The 16,633-nt window shown below is 47.6% G+C and overlaps 1 pseudogene; it reads left to right on the top strand.

Annotated features, from left to right (window-relative positions):
* LOC147965509 (uncharacterized) overlaps positions 1-11,273 on the top strand; it is an 87,057-nt pseudogene extending 75,784 nt beyond the window's left edge.
* The last annotated feature ends 5,360 nt before the right edge of the window (positions 11,274-16,633 follow it).

The following is a 16,633-nucleotide window of genomic DNA, read 5'->3' as shown; positions in this document are numbered from 1 at the left end:
AGAGTAATGTTTTGGTGGTAGGAAATTACTGTCCTGACTCTGGCCCGCGTAGCCTATCGGCCCGATGTCCAAAGGTCTAAACCGGGGTAGGTTTGTAACTTTACCAAGACGCCAGAGAAGCAATCATATGCCGTGGGCGCCTACCCATGCTCTCGGCCGAAATCTATCCCGCCCACATTTGGGACACCTGACATGACTGTCCTACCCCTAACCCGCAACATGTCCGAAATTTTAGATGGGGGGGGGAAGTTTGTAACTTTCCCCAAATTTCAAACAAGCGCGTCTCAAACCGAAACATTGTTCCCCCTTAGTTCCCTGCCTCCCTCCGTTTCCCCTTTCATACTCCGTGGGCGCGAAAACGCCGTCTCCACTAGCCGCGAAACCCCAACCTCCTCCGTCCTCCACCCCATAGCGGCCAATCCACCGCCGCCCTCCTCCATCACGCCGGAGCCGGTACCCCGACGTCGTCATCCAACGCAACCGCAACGCCCTCAAGGACTTAGCAGCTGAAGCCGAGGCAGAGCTGCCTCCACGATGCCGACGCCACAGTGCGCCGTACCAGAACCACGCCGACCACGCCGTCCTGCGCCTCACTGCTGCGGCTCCACTGTCGCAACCGTCTGCCGCACCGGAGCTGTTCCCGCTACGCCATCGTTCGCGGCCTCGGATCTGCTTCCCCGCCACCGACCGACGGCCATCGCACCACACTCAACAACTTGGCCATGGGTTCGTCCAAGGCTGCACCATTCTCCACAACTTCTGGTTTCCGGCGAACAACAAGAAGATCGTCGGAAAAACAGAAGGAGGACACAACACTGCCAGCAGAAAGAGGTACTCCTCTTCCCTTATTCGTGAAAATCTTACGTCTCCGCTCACACCGTATTCATCCCACGAAAGAAACTAGTTGAGCGCTTCTTACTGCATCTTCTTCGTGATACTAAATGCACAAGGTTTCCTCCCTTTTACTATTTCACCTATGCTAGAGGTCAGTAGCTCGCTTGGATTTCAATTCAGGGTCAGTCGAACCGCAATTAAAAGAAGCAGCACCCGCTTAGGCGCGCGGAGCACCTAGTCCGCCTGTTCCCCGGGGAAGCGGCGCATCGGTGTCTATCATAGGGGTGTGGGGCGCAGGAGCTGCTTGCGCCCGATCTGGAGGTCGGCGGGGCTTGAATGGATGGCCGGGGGGCGGTGCCAAGCACGGCGGTGCGGTGAGGTCGAGGGGAGGGCGCAGGCAGGGGTGGAATACTGGGCCGGTGGTCGCTGGCGTTTTGAGGAAGATCGTCAACACTGACTCGCTGGAGGTAGATGAAGGCGACCAGCCCGTTCTATGTACATCGGACGGTGCAGAAAAAATGGACTGACCTATTTGCTTTCAGTCGACTGTTATTTTCATATAATCCTATAGTAATTTAGTGTGTCATGCATGTTGTAGAGCTATCATATGTCTCCCATCATTTATTTCTCACCGACCTGCTATCTGCTACCTTTACACTATACTAATTGTGCACACACTTCACCCATACTCACACTATTGTTTTTTATGCATGGGTATTTCAGACTCTGACACAGTGTTGATGAATGCAAAAAAGAAAAGACAGAAGTCGCTCTAGTGTAATTCGAAGATAAGCACTAAGCGTTCCAGCGCTCTAACGGGTGCAATGTCAACAGTTGGAGACAATAAACGTAGCTCTGCATTTGATGATCTCAATTGCCACACACAACCATCCCAGGTGCTTGCTTTAACTTCGCGCTGTCAAATGTGATTGCATGTTGCATATGGTGTCTAGCTTGTATTGCTTCCAATTTGGTTAAATTGCATCTGCTGACTTTACACATTATACCTTTGATAATGACATGCCTTCCTGTTTTTGATACATACTACATATGTCTATTAACCATGTTCGTACATCAAACTAATGCTCTTTTGTATCCCTCGTCAATCACTTATGATGAGACAGTCACCCAGGTGGGTTTCTGTGAGACGCCATACTCGTTTAACCAGTGCAGTGTCATCCTTCCCACATGATTCTCAAGAAATAGCAAGGCTAAATGAAGATAGTCAACGTAGCTCTCTAGTTGATCACGACAATTCCCCCACACCACCATCACAGGTGCTTGCTCTTACTTGGCAGTGTGATATGTAGTGTTTGTCTTACATGAAAGTAGTGTTCGTCAGTATCATGCATCAATGAGTTCTGAAGAGGAAATTTTATTCCTTTTTCTTGTGGGTTTGACTTGACAAGGCAAAATCAAGAAAGAGGAAGGAAAAGAGTAAGGAAGGTGATGATGGTGGTCCTCTGCAGCAACGTAAACGGAGCATCTGTACCGATTCTCCTTGTACTGATAGTGCATTACAAGGTCCATGTCTCCGCTCCCCTACTCCACCATCCAAGGTGCTTGCTCTAACTTGGCAGTGTGATATCTGGTTGCATGTTGCATATGGTGTCTAGCTCGTTTTGCTCCTAATTAGTGTAAACTGCATCAGCTTAGCTTACACATGATACATGTGAATATGACACGCTTTCTTGTTTTTGGTACATACTATATCTTATGATAAGGCACCTTTAAGTCGCCACTGTGATATTGGTTGTGTCTTGCATATGATTTCTAGCATGTACTACTTCTAATTTGTTGAAACACCATATAGTTTGAACTTAGCAGAGTGATATTGGTTGCATCTTTCATATGGTGTCTAGCTTCCAGTGCTTCTAATTTGTTGAAATGCCTTCTGCTTACCACATCATAGGTGTGAATATGTCACACCATCCTATTTTTCATACATATTCCATCCTCGCATCATGTGTTTGCCTTTCATCCGAGTAGTGTTCGTCAGTATCATGCATGAATGAGTTCTGAAGAGCGAATTTTATTCCTTTTTCTTATCGGTTTGACTTCACAATGCAAAATCATTATAGCTGAAGGAAATTAGTCCGACAGTGGATGATGGTGGTCCTTCGGAGCAACTCAAACAGGGGGTCTCTACAGATTCTACTCCACCATCCTCCCAACAAGATTCGCAAGACAACACAAGGCTGGACAGTCAACGTAGCTGTGTAGATGATGAGCACATCTCCCCTACTCCACCATCACAGGTGCTTGCTCTAACTTGACACTATTATATGTGGTTGCATGTTGCGTATGATGTCTAGCTTGTATTGCTTCTAACTTGAATTGCATCTGCTTACTTTACACATAATGCCTGTGAATATGACACATGTTCCTGTTTCTAGAACATACGTGTACATGATGAGCACATCTCCCCTACTCCACCATCACAGGTGCTTGCTCTTACTTGGAACTGTTGTACGTGGTTGCATTTTCCGTATGATGTCTAGTTTGTATTGCTTCTGATTATGTTGAATTGCATCTGCGTAGCTTACAACTTATACCTGCAACGATCACTTACCCATAAGACACATTTAAATTGGGACTGTGATGTAGGTTGCATCTTGCATTGTCTTCTAGCTTGTACTGCTTCTAATTTATTGAAATGGCACTTATGACGAGACACTTTTTACCTGATAGAGTGATATTGGTTGCATGTTCATATGGTGCCTAGCTTTCATTTCTTCTAATTTTGTTGAAATGCCTTCCGCTTACTGTTTTTTCATACATATTCCATCCTCCTATCATACGTGTGAATATGAAATGCTGTCTTTTTTGTATATATTCCATCCTCCTATCCTGTGCTTGCCTTACATCAAAGTAGTGTTCGTCTGTATCATGCATCAACCAGTTATGCAGAGCTAATTTTATTCATCTTCTTGTGGTTTTGACTTCATAAGGCAATATCAGAATATAGGAAGGAAAATAGTAAGTTAGGGGATGTTGGTGGTCCTCCGCACCGACACAAACAGAGACTCTCTAGATTTGCCACTGCTACTGCTAATGAAGTTGAAGTCCCAAGTCTACATGATGAGTTCATCTCCCGTACTCCACCATCGCAGCTGCTTGCTCTAAGTTGACAGTGTGATAATTGGTTTCCTGTTGCATATGTTGTCTAGCCTGTATTTCTTCTATTTTGATTAAATTGCACCTGCTGAGTTTATACGTTATACATGTGCATATGACATGGCTTTTCTGTGTCTAGAATACACTGCATCTATCTGTCATACCATGTTCTTACATCAAAGTACTGTTGTTGTGTATCCCGCATCAGTCACACATGATTGGACGCTTTTAACATGGCAGTTTGATAGTGGTTGCATCTTGGATTGATTTCTATGTTGTACTGCTTCTAATTTTTTGAATTGCCACTTATGACAAGACACTTTTAACTTGGCAGAGTAATATTGGTTGCATCTTTCATATGGTGTCTAGCTTGCATTACTTCTATTTTCTTGAAAATCCTTCTACTTAGTTTGCACATCGTAGCTATGAATATGTCATGCCGTCCTGTTTTTCTTACATATTCCATCCTCATATAGTTGTCTTACATCAAAGTATTGCTTGTCTATATCATGCATCAATGAGTTCTGAAGAGTGATTTTATTCTTTTGTGTTGTGGGTACAGCTTGACATGGCAAAGTCAAAAAAGAGCAAGGAAAATAATATAGTAGGGAAGTGCTATTACTCATCGGGTGAAATGGAAAAGGTTCTGCCGTCGAGATTCTGCTGGTACTTATAGTGCAGTAGAAGGTCCAAGTTCACCGGCTAAATCTACAAACACAGTATCACCTGCTCCACCAGCTGCAGCATCCGCTTCAACTGTACCAGCATCTCAACCAGTTACTCGTTCGTTTGCTCCGGAACTGGCCAGTTCCCAAGCTGCCTTCACACCTAACACTACTTCTGAAGCACTGCTGACACAACAGGACTTGGCAAGATCAGATGAACCTCATGAGCATCAACACCAAGACGGTACCTGACCGAGTCAAGTTGCAGTTGCATGCTCCTTTATATGTACTCTCACAGTTTGATGTACACTAACACTTTCCATATTCGTTGTTGAACTAGCACCACGGCGCAAGCAGAAACAGACGTCAGGGATAATGCTTGACAGATTAACAAAATCTAAAGGAGGAAGAATGGAGATCCATTTTGAGGCAGGTTTAAAAAGGCCACGTGATGCTACAGAGTCAGCCAAGTTAGTATCAGAGGCAGCCATTGCCGTTAGGTGTCATGCACGTATCCTCCCAACGTGGATCCAGTACAGGAATGAGAAAGACAATACCAAGTTTAACACCTTCCTTGACCATTTATCCGTAAGTAATGTTATTCATTGCAATTAGTAATATTGTCTTGCTATGTCCTATACTTTCTAGCTTCCTCCTAATAAGACTTACATTCTTTTTTCAACAGATGAGGTTCAAGTTGGATCCGAAAGATGATGCAACTAGACAAGCATGCACTCATGTTTTTCAGTCTGCTCTGCGATAGTATCGATACCACCTTAGAAAATCTCACTTTGAAGGCAAGGCTAACAATGAAATTGCCCAAACATCTCCAGTCTAATATATTACAGATGAAGACTGGACAGCCCTTGTTAAACACCGGTCTGATCCAAAGTATCAGGTAGGCTATATGTATTTGATTAGACCACATATTGAACTTGTATTTATGTATGTGCCTTACAAGTGTATCTTCTTCTAGGCTAACTGTTTGAAGAACAAAACCAACCGTTCTAAAGTGAAATTCCAACAGACCACAGGATCTCGTAGCTATATTGGACACTTCGAAGCTCTTGTTAATAGCTACTACTTCCTTCTTTTTTTGTGCCATATTATCATATCTATATTGACTTGTTCCAAATACAGAGGAAATCCTGTGCGGACCAAAAAGAACCTAAACCGAATGCAGTGCAAATCTTCAAGGATTGCCACACCAGCAAGATGAAGGGCGTGAGCACACCAGTTCAAGCCGCTGTTGTAAGTCCTTACTCCTCCTGCCTTGAACTGATTGGTACTGTGATGTGTTCATTTAACTACTTGGTTTGCAGCCAATGTCCGTTACTATGTTCACTTTTATTCACAGTTGTCTTAACGTATCATTTCACCTTACATGGTTTAAAAGAGATGAAGGATATTCTTTTGGTCTTGATCTGTAATCTAGTTGTTATGTTCACGTGCGCACACAATGATAAAATAGCCTGTTTGTTTTATATCTGTTTGCCCATGATATGAATGATGTCATACTATGTTCATCCTACTTTAAACCATGTCTCTTTATCCTTAGATGTCAATGAATGTGAGGAAATAGACAATACAGTAGGCATGCTACATGGACATATGTTCTGAAAGTGATTTTATTATGTAGTTGGCACTACAATACATGCTAATGTATTACAGTAGTTCACCAAAATAAGTTATGTATAAACGTTTAACCTACTTTGTTTGTTTTTGTCTCATTAGTAACTTATCTGGTACACTAATCTACAAGTTCGAACTTTCAGGAAGCTATGGAACAAATAATTGAACAGCCACAACCACCTGAAGGTGACGAGGCTACTACAGGCACAATGTCACCTCTTGCTGTAGTGCGTCACTATCTCTCCACTAACAGTGCAAAAAGCACCTTCCTGCGTAATTCTGGGTTGGTTGTCAAGGTAACCTCGTCCAAATCACCTACTGAACAAAATTTTCCTGCTAGACAGAGTGATATATCTGTGCTCCAGACACAAGTCCAATCCCTAATGGACTTTGTTTCGGAAACAAGAATAGTGGTTGAGAAATGTCGTCAAGATATGAATGGTTTTGAAACCAGACTATCAGACATTCGCTTCGTTGTTCAAGACCAATGGCGGAAAAAAAGGTGGAGATCGTGCTGTTCCATCAGATTCTACAGCCTGAAACATTAGCACTCAGGTCAAATGATCTGTGCTTCTATACATCTGATGGTGCTTTTATCTGGAAGGACTGTAAACTTTATGCCAACAGGCCATTTGTTGTATGGTCGGAATTTATTTTGTTGTGATACAACATTTATGATGCTGCCTCAGGCTGCAGTAATTACGACGCTGTTTTTGTATAGTGTAGGTTTATCTTAGTAATGTATTCGGCCGAAAGCTTCATAGGAGCCCAACATGCCAACATTCGTCGGGCCCATTCCAATTGGGCTAAAAACGATTACGGGCCGAAATTGGCATCTAGCCCACTAAAAATATCTGGGCCTAAATCAGCATAAGCTTTCATATTTTTCTGGTAGGCCTGTGCCCATAGTGGGCCTTTAACAGGCCTAAACATAATTTGGGCCCTCAGTAAAAATAGGCCGTTTACAGGTGTAAATATCTCGAGGCCATAAAATACATGGGCCTTTAATAGACCGAAAGTGAGATTGGGCCCTGATTGTGCCAAATAACCCACTGGACTTTAACAGGCCAAAATTCGGACGGGCCGTAAGTGCGCCGACCTAATACACGGGCCTTTAACAGGCCGGAACTTCGGTCAGGCTAGATTATTGTCATTTTTATATGGGTCGTTAATGGGCCCCATATGACGTTGGGCCACATATGGCCCATGGTTTACGTCCGGCATTAACAGGCCAAAAATGACAACAGGCCGAAAGTGGCCCAAAGCTATAGTGGGCCTCTAACAGGCCGAATGTCAGACATGGCCGAATATGACCCAAATCCTTCACGGTCATTTATGGGACGAAAGTTTTGATGGCCTGTAAATGGGCCCAAATGAAGCTGGACCTTTAACAGGCCGGAAATACACCGGGCCGTAATTCGGCCCAATTACTTAGCGGGCTGTTAACGGGCCAGAAATGACCATGGGACGCGTTGATGAAAAGTTTAGGACAGGCCGTTGACGGGCTGATTTGACAGAGAATGTTGGGCCTTTAGCTGGGCCGGCCCATTATGGTCGGCAGAATCTTGTGGGCCTTTAGCTAGGCCGGCCCATTGTGGTTCACAAAATCTAGTGGGCCTTTAGCTGGGCTGGCCCATTATGGTCTGCAAAATCGTGTGGGCCTTTAGCTGGGCCGGCCCATTATGGTCTGCTAAATTTTGTGTGCCTTTAGCTGGGCCGGCCCATTATGGTCCTCTAAATCCTATGGGCCTTCGGTTGGGCCGGCCCATTTAATCTTTGTGGGCCACTTTTGGGCCGGTCCACGTGTCAACATATCATAAGCCCATCTCGACCATTGGATGAGTGACACCTGTGCCAACGTGGAGCTGGCGCATGGATCTGTCAGCCAATGAGAATTTTACACGTGGAAAATCGGCATTGGTCGTGGTTGTTAACGGGTTATCGGATCCAAAATCCGACCCGATAGCTTAACGGTGTTCCGTTATGGTGGATGCCACGTGTCGGTCACCCTTGACGAAAGCACTTCTGTGACGCGCGATTTATCGTCATGGAAGTGGACACTTCCGTGATGATAATTTTGGCAATGTCATGGAACACTTCTACGACAGCACAGGTATGACTATCTTGATTTTGTCATAAATTTGTCATGGATGTACATGTATGACAGAAAACGCGACCTACTATGACAAACACGTTTCATCACGGAAGTGTATTTTTTGTAGTGTATGCGTTTGACTGAAGAGGCCATTATTGAAATGGCAACCACTCTTGTCAATAACAAGTATGAAGACTGCAGCATAGTAGGGTTGAATCCTTTCTGCAAGCTTAACTCGGCGCTAGAGGTATATCTTCTTAACTTCTTTTTCCTTAGCAGTTATGTATTTGCGTGAATTTCAACAAGTTATTTTTCCACAGGCCAAATCTGACTTTTGGAAAGTAAAATATGACCATGAGGCTGCGAAAAAAGCTAGAGCTACAGTGACAGCCGCCAAGAAGACCGTCAGAAAATCTAAGAAGAAGCCAACCGCCTCTGAGTTACTCAACCTGGATGACACCTCTGAGTCCGAGGTAGCTCTTGACTGTCTTGGTATGTTTTTTAACCACCTTATTGACACTGACTATTGCCAGGATGACACGGGGGACAGCCAGGCAGTTGAAGAAGAGGTAAATATCATTTCCTCCGACTCAGAACCTTTACCAAGGCAGAAACTTTGCCAGGTAACCCAGAAAGTAAGGTTTTCACACCCCTTGGCTTATTTCGATCCTCATTTTCTTTTGAAACGATAGCAACATGAGAGCCACCGGCAGACCCGGTCTGGTGGAGATGACGATTTACCCTCCGGCCTACCAAAGACTCCTCAGAAACGCCAGAATGAGGTTCTTTTTGACCTTCAACCCTTGTATTTTTTCCATGAATTACCTTCATTACTCATTTTCGAGTCTATCTTTGTAGGAGATTTCCTGATCCTCCTCTGGCAATTCATCACAAACTCAATTGTTGGCCTTGAAAACCACCCCCGGGTAAAGATAACTTCCCTTCTTATATATCTTTACATATGCATCAATATATTGACTTGTCTAAATCATTTTTTAGCGGTCAAGCAAATCCCATGAAAGCAAAGGTGACAAAGCCGACTGAGAATCCAAAAACCACTGAACCAGAGCAGCCAAACCTTGTACCAGAACATCCTAAAGAACCGGAGCAGTCAACTTTTGTGCCAGAACACGCTGAACAACCAGAGGACCCTGCCTTCAACGTTCAACCGTACATACCTGAACCATCTGTGGACGAAACAGCTATCGGTCCATCAAGTATTGAGCCGTCAAGCTCAGCTAACCCGCCGGAGAAACACAGTGATGATGTTTTAATCACTGGTACCAGATTTGTTGAACCAGGGAACCCAACTGCTCTAGCAAGACACTCTGCTAAACAAGAAGTTATGGAAAGGCGGAAGGTGAGGTTTGACGTCTCCCACTATGCTCACCTCAGTATTAGTGAAGTGTTATCTGGTTTACTCAGTCAAGTGCACTCTAGCCGTGATTCAGAAATTGAGATGGTCAAGCTGATGCACCAAAAATATGAGGTACGTTCTCCGGCTTATATAAGTTATATACCCTGCTAGCCTCCAAGTCTTCTGATTATGAAAATATTGAATGATCTGTAGACTTAGAATACCTTAGAAACCTCTGTCGTAGACTCCTTCCAAGTCCGGTTTGCAACTAAACCGGATGCTTATAGTATTTCAATTTGCATGTGTATCCCCCAAGGGCCGGTTTAATCAGTATGAATGAGACGGTCCTACTAATTATTGCATAGAACTGAACCGTATAGCCCTCATGAGCCGGCTGAGACTGTTGACATCTTATCCGGCTCGTTTGTAGAAAAAAGTCAAGCAATATGCATTAGCCCCCAAGTGCCGAGTGTTGTTGCCTGCAAAACACTTGGGACTTTTTAGAAAGAGCTGTTTCCTTTGAAAAACTTGCGCTGACAGACATTAGCCCCCAAGTACCAAGTGTTATTGCTTGCAAAGCACTTGGGACTTGTCTTTTATAAACTGCCATGAAACTGAACAATGTTATGCTGTATGCAGGTTGCGACCGCAGAACTGGAATCCCAATTATCTGAGGCCAAGTCCTGGCTGGCGACTCAAGAGACTGAGACAAAGAAAGCTGAATCCAAATTCCAGTTGATTGCGTCTAAGGCCGAAAAGCAGAAGACCAGCTTCATGGCAGAGAAAGAGGCTTGGGCCAATAAGAAGACTGCCTTGATGCAGCGCGCTGAGACGGGTGAGGCGGCTCTGGAAGAGGTTACCGCTGAACTCACCGGTTTAAAGAACCGTGTGTCTCAGATGGTTTCTGCAATCTTCAGTAAATCACCTTGTTACGTACTCAAAGTGAGTATTTTCCATTATAAGCCGCTACTTAACTCATTGTGTAACCTTTACAGGTCCCAGGAGCGGTAATCTGAGCCAAGATACCATAGTAAAGCTGAAGGCGGTTTACACTCTAGTTGAACAGCTGTACACCAGAGCCCAACGGACTCTTGCCACCATCTCCCCCGTGAACCAAGTGCGGACTCTATTAAGTGACATCTTGAAGAAGCTGCCCATCTTGCTCGCTCGATTTCAAGAAATCAAGCGATCGTGCGCGAGAGCCGGAGCTGTAACAGCTTTAAGCCGTGCTAAAGCCTGGGTGCCAGAATTAGACCCAGCGGACGTAGCAAGTGGGTATCCCAGCCTCAAAGAAGATGGAACGCCTTTCGACCAAGAAGATTTTGCTGCTTGTGTCAAGGAAATTCGTCCTCATGCTACCATCATTGGTGAAGAAACCAACCTCACCAAGTACCAGCTAGGTTTTGATGCATATAATAAGAAGATGGCGACTCCTTCATATAAAGTGATTGACTTAATCCCGCCGATTCGTAAGCACAATTTCGCCCCTGAGATTGGCCCGTCTGGTCTGATTGATGATGAGGCTGAATTCGTCGCCCTTCATGGCTTTGACTGGTCCAAACCCAACTTCTAGACGATGGAGGAAAAAGAACCGGCAAGGGGTGAGGCGCAACCATCAAGTCAGTCGTGCCAAGAATCATGAACCGGCTCCGGTTTATCATCTGTTGTATGGGAGATTGAAAAACAGTATCATTTTGGGCTCCAAACGCCTTGTAATAGGCTAGCCAAAAACTTCTTGCTCTGCTATGCCATTGTGCATATTGTGCTGCTTATAACACTTATTTATCCGTTATATGAAGATATGCTATATATCCTTTATGATTTTAATAAGTTTGAATCTGTTCCTGCATACAACATCTAAAAGTGTCCTGGCGGTTTACCGCTGGACGGGTTATAATGCCCCAACATGAACTTATCATCATTCATAACCAAAGCTGGTCAAAATATTAATCATATATGAGAATATATCATACCTGTGATTTTTTATCACACTTGTTGATTTTACCAAGCCAGTGTAGTACAGGTAATAACCCAAGACTTTGGATGCTGGTAGTTATCAGAGATTGCTGGCTTATGAACAGAAACCGGACTGGGTTAATAAACACCGGATATTTACCTTTATTTTATACTGGTGACTTATAGTAGAAGACCAGGCTGGGTTATTAACACCGGTTAATGTCATATATGACTCAGAAGGCATTATAAGCCTTATTGTTTTTCAACCTCGTATTTCGATGTCACAAAAGAAAAAATCTCAAAAAATACATTCAAATCAAAACAACAGAAAAATCCGAGGCTTTCATAAGCCACCAAGCCAAAATATCTTCTTCAATGAAACTAGCATTAGCCACTGGAAGGTACGCGCTTTACGTGAGCCGGCCCTCATTGACCCAATCGACATTTTAACCTAGGCAAGTTCAGTTCTTATTTAAAGATGGACTTATCAGGAGTACGCGGGGTTAGAGCAGCATCATGCATCACAGGCCGATTTATCCAAGTTTCAAGGAAGGCGGCTTTACAGCCTGAGCTTCTCCATGCTATCCATAAAACCGTGCCCTCTCATAACAAACCGGTGTTATAACCTTAACGAGTTCAGGGTCTTGTTTAAAAGATTGACTATTAAGAGTTCGGTGGGTCAATCAGGATTACCTGATGGAGAAGCATCTGGCATACAGGCAGGATAACCCAGGGTTTTAGGTGAATACACCTGGCTTCCAAGCCCGGATTTTATAGCCTATCACAAGGTTATGAACTCTTCATTCTTTAGAACAAAAGAGCCCCCAAGTGACATTTTGAGCTGTGCTCAGGGGGTACCTATGTTTGAGTCGTGCTTTTGCCAAAGACTCTCTTTCGTCCCAAGTTTTTTTATATATCACCTATAAGCCGGATCAAAGGGTAATTATAACTTTGCTGTATAAAGCAGAAGCCCCCAAGTAATCGAAGACTCCTCAATTTAGAGAGAGAAAATGGTAGAGGCCCTGCTTTAGCAGGGATGCCGGATTTATTATTTTAATCATAATATATACATCATCAAAATATGTACATTGAATGAGCCAGTGGCTCAGGTGTAGTATGGCCTAAGCTAAGCAATATTCCAGGGTCGGCGGGTCTCCTCCTCCGACGTGTGTGAGTCCTTGTGGTCTCGAACATCAATAAGGTAATATGACCCGTTGTTTAGATTCTTGCTGACCACAAAGGGTCCTTCCCAAGGTGGGGATAGCTTATGCATATCAGTCTGATCCTGGATAAGCTGGAGCACCAGGTCGTCTTCTTGAAAAGTTCTGGTTTTAACCCGGCGGCTATGATAACGGTGCAAATCTTACTGGTAAATCGCTGAACGAGCTGCTGCTATGTCACGCTCCTCATCCAACAGATCGAGTGCTTCTCGATGTGCTCTTTCAATGTCCACTTCCACATAAGCCGCTACACAAGGCGAGTCATGACGAATGTCACTAGGAAGAATTGCCTCTGCTCCATAATGTCGGCGTTCTGGGAACGGGGGTCCCCAGACTTGCCTGCCTGCGGCCTGCGGCGTGGCTCAGGTGGGGGCCCAGCACGGCCCATCTTCATCAGCCCAAGCGCAAGACCCTCGCGAGGGGCCAAGCCTCGCGGGGCAGACGACAGGAAGCTTCCTCAAGAGCGGCCTCATCGGGCAGGCTCCCGAGGAGGCGGAGAGATCAATGCAAGGGTACCTCGCGAGGATCCCATGACGCAAGCCATGATGATCAAGGCCAGGCGGGCGCCAGCCTGCGTAGGGTCCTTGTTTCCCCTTTGGTGCAAATGGGGCAAGCACAGGCCAAGGCATCAGGCAAAGGTTGCCATTCCGGTGCAACGAGACCAAGACCAGCACAGCAGCAGGACGGAGGTCACCGTGGAGCCCAAGACGGCGTCATCACCAGTGCTTTTGGCAGCCGAAGACCAGCTTTGGTCAGGATAACTTGTACTACATGTTCCCCTTCAAAATGGCCAATTGTTGGCGCCCTTCCCGCTCATTATTTGGGGAGAGGCCCAGGGCCTCTATAAATAGAGCTAGCCACCACAGAGTAGAGAGACGGCTGGAACTCTGGTAGAACCCCAACAGAGAGAGAGGGAGAGGCGACTGTACTCGCCCTAGCAGTTCATCGCACCAGCTTAAGAACAGCTCTCGCGAGGCTGTTCTTCCCTTGTACTATTCATCATCAGCCCCAGAGGCAATCCAGCACACCACACACTGGAGTAGGGTATTACACCACAACGGTGGCCCGAACCAGTATAAACCTTGTGTCTCTTGTGTTGTTCATCGTTTTCATCTTAGTTCACACGAGAGGATTGGACGTAGATCGGTAGGGGAGAGATCTCCGGGCGCACCCAGTGTTCGAACCTCAAGGGTCTGCCGGAACCCGAAATCCTACATTTGGCGTGCCAGGTAGGGGTGCGCCGGAGTCCTCCCTCCTGACGACCCTCTCTCCCCCGACATCGCATCCCGCCCTCATGGCGGACAACGCGCCGCCCGCTCCAGCAACAGATGCCGACACTAGGGCCAGGGGGCTCCGGGCCTTGGCCCCCGCCTTGCGACAGGTGCAGTGGGCGCGCAAGTTCAGGCCCGAGATGCTGCCGCGCTACGACGGCGCGACGGACCCGATGATTTTCCTGCTAGCATACGAGGAGGCTGTCCTCGGAGCCGGGGGCGACGATCAGGTGATGGCCAATTGGTTTCCCATGGCCCTCACCAGAATCCCACGCTCGTGGCTCCTCCACCTACCGACGGCCTCTGTCACCTCCTGGGAGGAGCTGCGCGACCTCTTCCTCGCCCGTTTTGCCGCACCAGCGCCGCCCGTCGTCGCAGCTCTCCTGGGTGGCTCCCAGGCACCACCCTCGAGTCATCACATCAAGCCGTTCGCCCGCCGGATCAGCACCGCCTCCAAGCGCCGAGAAGCCCCCCCCCCCGGGCTGGGTGGCGCCTGAGGCCGATCTAACCTTCAACTCTGAGGACCACCCCTTCAACCCCATTGGTTCGGGCGCGGTCCCGATGCTATGCACCCCCACCATCTGCCAGGTGGCCGTCACCAGGACCCTCATCGACGATGGTGCCGGCCTCAACGTGCTCTCGGTGGAGGCCTTCAGCCTCCTCCACGTGCCGCTGGAGCGGCTCCAACCCAGCAGGCCTTTCTCGGGCGTCGGAGCCGGTTCCACCGCCTCCTTGGGATAGATCCGCCTCCCAGTGACCTTCGGCACCAGCGACAACTTCCGCACGGAGCTGATCGACTGCGACATCGCCCCCATCGTCCTCCCCTATAATGCCATCCTCGGCTATCCGGCCTTGGCTCGGTTCATGGAGGCAACTCACCCGGCGTACAACCTCATGAAGATGCCCGGGAGCAGCGGCGTCCTCACCGTGTCAGGAGACACAAGGGATGCGCTGCAGGTGCTCCAGCTTGCTTTCAGGGCAGCTGCGGTGGCGCAGCCCACTAGCACCGACGCCCTTGAGCCCAAGGGGGCTGCGCCGGCTAAAAAGAAGCAGTTGTTCACCCAAGACAAGGCGGAAACCAAGAAGGTACCAGTCGATGAGGACGGGTCCACTGGCACCACCTTCACCATAGGGGACAACCTCGAGCCCGAGCAGGAGAAGGCCCCGATCAGGTTCCTGCGCGCGAACAAGAAGGTGTTCGCGTGGGAACCAGATCAGTTAGCGGGGGTCCCAAGGGAAGTGATTGAGCGTCACCTCAACGTGTGCCCCAATGTGCACCCCGTGAAGCAGAAGGCAAGGCGGCAGTCTACTGAGAAACAGGCTTTCATCATTCAAGAGACCCGGAAGCTAGAGGCATCAGGGGTTATTCGCGAGGTTCGCTACCCTGATTGGCTGGCTAATCTGGTCGTTGTGCCTAAGAAGGGAGGAAAAGAGTGCATGTGCGTCGACTTCACCAACCTCAACAAGGCCTGCCCGCAGGATCCATTTCCGCTCCCCCACATCGACCAGATAGTCGACTCCACCGCAGAGTGTGACCTATTGTGCTTCCTGGATGCCTTCTCGGGCTATCAGCAGATCAAGATGGCGGTAGAAGACGTGGAGAAGACGGCTTTCTTGACCTCGTGTGGAGTGTACTGCTATATGTACATGTCATTTGGGCTGCGCAACGCAGGCGCGACCTTTCAACGGCTGATGCACATCGCCTTAGGTCGGCAGCTCGGGAGGAACGTTGAAGCTTACGTCGATGACATTGTGCTGAAGTCTCATGAGGCAAGAACCCTGATACAAGACCTGGACGAAACCTTTGCAAGCCTCAACGAAGTGGATCTACGGCTCAACCCGGAGAAGTGCGTGTTTGGAGTCCCTTCGGGCTAGCTCCTGTGCTTCCTAGTGTCCCACAGAGGCATAGAGGCCAACCCAGAGAAGGTCAAGGCGGTCGAGGACATGAGCCCGTCGAAGACCCTCAGGGAGATGTAGAAGCTCATCGGGCGTGTAACTGCGCTAGGGCGCTTCATATCCAAGCTAGGGGAGTGAGCACTGCCCTTCTTCAAGCTTATGAAGAAGAAAGGCCCCTTCGAATGGACTGAAGAGGCCAACAAAGCGTTCCAAGAACTCAAGAGGTACCTTACCAGCCCACCGGTGATGGTAGCCCCTCGCCCTCGGGAGCCCCTGGTGCTCTACCTTGCGGCCACGCCCTACTCCGCTAGCACAGATCTGGTGGCGGTTAGGGAGGAGCGCCGGGCCAAGGCCACATCGACTGACCAGGCTGAAGCAGAGCAAGGCCAGGAGGGCCTCGCGAGGATCACAACCATAGCCAGAGAGGGGCAGCCGCAGCAGGAGGGCACACCCGGGGCAGGGGAGGCCCCTTCAAACGATCAAGGGCTGGGGGCTCCGTTGCCTCAGGAGATGCCTCGACCCCTGGAGGACGCAATCTGCATCAGCACCCTCAACCTCGTCAAGCATCCCGTGTATTTTGTCAGCACAGT

The sequence above is a fragment of the Triticum urartu genome, chromosome 6A, assembly GCF_056163025.1.
Source record: "Triticum urartu cultivar PI428250 chromosome 6A, HENAU_Tu73, whole genome shotgun sequence".
NCBI lineage: Eukaryota > Viridiplantae > Streptophyta > Magnoliopsida > Poales > Poaceae > Triticum > Triticum urartu.
This window is presented reverse-complemented; position numbering and strand designations above follow the sequence as displayed.